Source organism: Chrysochloris asiatica, unplaced genomic scaffold, assembly GCF_000296735.1.
Source record: "Chrysochloris asiatica unplaced genomic scaffold, ChrAsi1.0 scaffold00002, whole genome shotgun sequence".
Lineage (NCBI taxonomy): Eukaryota > Metazoa > Chordata > Mammalia > Afrosoricida > Chrysochloridae > Chrysochloris > Chrysochloris asiatica.
Window position 1 is genome coordinate 14,563,498 of NW_006408520.1, and position 4,060 is coordinate 14,567,557.

The window sequence follows — 4,060 nt, forward strand, 5'->3', positions numbered from 1 at the left end:
TCCAATCCTGATGCCACGTTTTTCTTCATATAACCCAGCTTCTCAGATTATTTGCTCAGCATACAGATTGAATTAGGACAGTTAAAGAATACAACCCTGTTCCACACTTTTCTTAATTTTAAATCAATCAGTGTTCCCATGTTCTGTTCGAACAATTCCTCTTGGTCCATGTACCAATTCCTCATGAGCACAATTAAGTATTCAGGAATACTCATACTTCACAATGTTGTCCATAATTTTTCATTATCCACAAAATCGAAAGCCTTTGTGTAGTCAATAAAGCACAGGTAAACATCTTTCTGAGATTTTCTATTTTCAGCCAAGATCCCTCATGCATCAGCTATGATATACCTTGTTCCATGTCTTCTTCTGTTAATGTATGCTTGCAGCCATTTCTGTATTATCTTTAATAAAACTTTACTCTTATGGGATACCAAAGATATTTTCCAATGATTTCTACATTCTGTTGGGTCACTTCTCTTTGAAATGGGCACAAATATGGATCTTTTCCAATCAGTTGGCCAGATAGTTCTTTTCCAAATTTCTTGGCATAGATGAGTGAGTGCCTACTGTGACATCTCAATTTATTGAAAGACTTCAATTTGTATTCCATCAATTCCTGGTGCCTTGTTCTTTGCCAATTTCTTCAATGCACTTTGGACTTCTTCCTTTTGTATCATTGGCTCTTGATCATATGCTACCTCTTGAAATGGTTGATCATCAATCATTTCCTTTTGGTACAGTGACTCTGTGTATTCCTTCCATCTTCTTTTTTTTTTTTTTGTCTAGCATTGGCTACTTTATTTAAGGGCTCACGATAGCTGTTCCCAACCCAATCCCTTCCTCCTCTACAAAAGCAAGTCAACATGAAACGGCCTCCCAGGTAATGTGGGTAGTTGGGCCCCCACTAAATGGTTCTGGTGTCAGGAGCTTCAAGTCTCAGCCTCAGAATGCAAAGGAGGAGGGCAGTGAGAGGAGGTAGGGTGCTGGTGGAAGGGTGAGGAGGCTGCAGGGGTCCTGACGCAGTCTCTGCTGGGCTGGCCTGCACCCAGGGCTGTCAGTGAGGAGGCACCAAGGCCCTGGCCAGGGATGGCCTATGAGGCCAGTTGAGGCCCCTAAACCCCAGTAGCCACTCTACCCCATGTTTACCTGCACACACACACACACACACACACACACTTGCAGCTATGCACATGCACACACTTCCACAGAGGGTTAGGACAACTGTGCACCCACACTCTGGACCCCTGGAATGTCTCTGGTTTGATACCACCAGTGGGTGGGTTGGGAGGGGTGAGTCCTCTGCGCTGCTATTGGTTGGCTGCCTCACAGGCAATCAATCACTGTACACGTCCACAGGTTTTGAGAGATACATGATGGGTGTCTGGAATCCCTCTAGGCACACGGTACAAGAGATGACTCCGGTGTTGCCGGCACGGTCCATTTTCACATCACAGGACTTCTTGTGGTTGCAGAAGGGGCAGGTAAACTGCATCTCTAGAGTGCCTCTCATATTCTTCTTGGAGGGTGGCTTTCATTTTGATTTTCTTCACCCCATATCCCCAGGAGGGTGAACCTTGCCTTGTTGAGACAGTCCCTTCCATCTCCTTATGATGCTTTCTGCAGCATTCAATAATTTGCCAGAGAATCCTTCAATAATTAATGTCGAGGATTGAATTTTTTCTTCAGTTCCCCAAGCTTGAGAAATGCTGAGTGTGTTTTTCCTTTTAGTTTTCTGAATCCAGATCTTTGCTCATTTTGTTGTAGTATTTGGTTGATTCGAACTGATCTTTGAAATGTTCTCTTCAGCTCTTGTACCTCCTCATTTCTTCCATTTGCTTTAGCATCTCTACACTGGAGGGCAAGTTTCAGTGTGTCTTCTGACATCCATTTTGGCCTGTTTCTTCTTTCTTGTCTTAATGACTTTTTGTTTTCTTCCTGTATTATGATCTTGATGTCATCCCACAACTCTTCTGGTCTTCGATCTTTAGTGTTTAATGTTCAGATGATATCTAAATTCAGGTGGGATATATTCAATGTCATATTTTGGCTTGCCTGGACTTGTTTTCATTTTCTTCAGCTTTAGTTTGAATTTGCATATGAGCAATTGGTGGTCTCTTCCCCAATCTGCCTCTGGCCTTGTTTTGAATGATGATATGGTGCTTTTTCATTGTCTCTTTCCACAGATGTAGTCAATTTGATTTCTATCTATTCTATCTGGTGAGCTCTATGTGTATAATCATCACTTGTGCTATCTAAAAGAAGGTATTTGAAATGAATAAATCATTGATTTTGCAGAATTCTATCATGCGATCTCCAGTATCATTTCTATCACCAAGGCAATATTTTCCAACTGCTGATCATTCCTCTCTGCTCCCAACCTTTGCATTCCAATCACCGGTAAGGATCAATACATCTTGGTTGCATGTTTGATCAATTTTAGATTGAAGAAGGTGGTAGTAGAATTCTTCTATTTCATCCTCACTGGCTTTAATTGTTGGTGCATAAATTTGAATATTAGTCATATTAACTGGGCTTCCCAGTAGGCACATGGATATTATCCTATCACAGTGTTGTACCTCATGATTGATCTTGATATGTTCTTTTTGACAATGAATGCAACAGCATTCCTCTTCAATTTGTCATTGCCGGCATAGTAAACCATGTTATTGTCAGATTCAAAATGTCCAATACCAGTATATTTCAGCTCACTAATGCCTAAAATATCCATGTTCATGCATTCCATTTCATTTTCGACAACTTCCGATTTTCCCAGATTCATAATTTGTACATTCCATATTCTGATTTTCAATGGTTGTTTACAGCTGTTGCTCTTTGTTTTGAGTTGTGCCCCATCAGCAAATTAAGGTCCCATGGGCTTTACTCTATTCACGTTATCACGGTCAGCTCTACATTGAGGAGGCAGCTCTTCCCCAGTTGCATTTTGAGTGCCTTCCAACCTGAGGGGCTCATTTTCTGGCACTATATATGGCAGTGTTTCTCTGCTATTCATAAGGTTTTCAGAGACTAAATATCCAGAAGTAGTTCATCACTCCTTCTTCCTAGTCATTCTTCTTCTGGAAGCTCACCTGAAACGTGTCCACCATGGGTGACCCTGCTGGTATTTAAAATACTCATGGCATATCCTCCAGAATCACAGCAACTCACAAGCCACCACAGTATCACAAAGTGACAGACGAGTAGATGTTGACCACTGTATCTGTGTAATAAATTTTAGAATCCGTTAGTGAACGGTTTCCAACCTTATGCTTCTTCTAAAGCAGTGCTTTGCTTTTGTGGGTCTCTTTCCTTTCCATGTAAAGTTTGCAATAGTTTTTTTTTTCCCATCTCTTTGAAGAATGTCATTGGACTCTGGATTTGGATTGCATAATATGTGTAAATTGCTTTGGGCAGTATTGACATTTTCACAATGTTAACTCTTCCTATCCAGGAAATGGAAAAGTCTTCCATTTTTGTAGGTCTCTTTTGGTTTCTTGCAGTATCATATTGTAGTTTTCTTTGTATAGATCTGTTGCTTCTCTGGTTATAATTATTCCTAGATATTTCATATTTTGGGTGGTGATTGTAAATGGTATTACTTTCCTTATGTCCTTTTCAGTGCTGTATTTATTGTTATAGGGGTATTCAACTGATTTTTGTAGCTTGATCTTATGCAATGCCACTTTGATGAATCTTCCAATGACATCTAATAGCTTTTTTACTTAGTCATTGGGGTTTTCTATGAATAGGATCATATCATCTGTAAATAGGGAGAATTTTACTTCCTCTTTGCCAATTTGGATGCCTTCAATTTCCCTGTCTTGTCGTATAGCTCTTGTGAAGACTACCAGCACAGTATTAAATAATAATGGTGACAAAGGGAATCTTTGTCTGGTTCCTGTTCACAGAGAATGATTTTCTGTATCTCTCCATTGAGAGTAATGTAAACTGTTGGTTTTGTGTATATGCTCTTAATTATGTTGAGGAATTCCCTTTCAATTCCTACTTTGTTGAGTGTTTTTATTAGGGATGTACATTGGATTTTGTCAAATGCCTGTTC

At 40.0% G+C, this 4,060-nt stretch overlaps 1 pseudogene; it reads right to left on the reverse strand.

Moving 5' to 3' along the window:
• Positions 1-1,310: 1,310 nt before the first annotated feature.
• On the reverse strand, positions 1,311-1,558 carry LOC102833159 (annotated as a pseudogene).
• Positions 1,559-4,060: the final 2,502 nt, after the last annotated feature.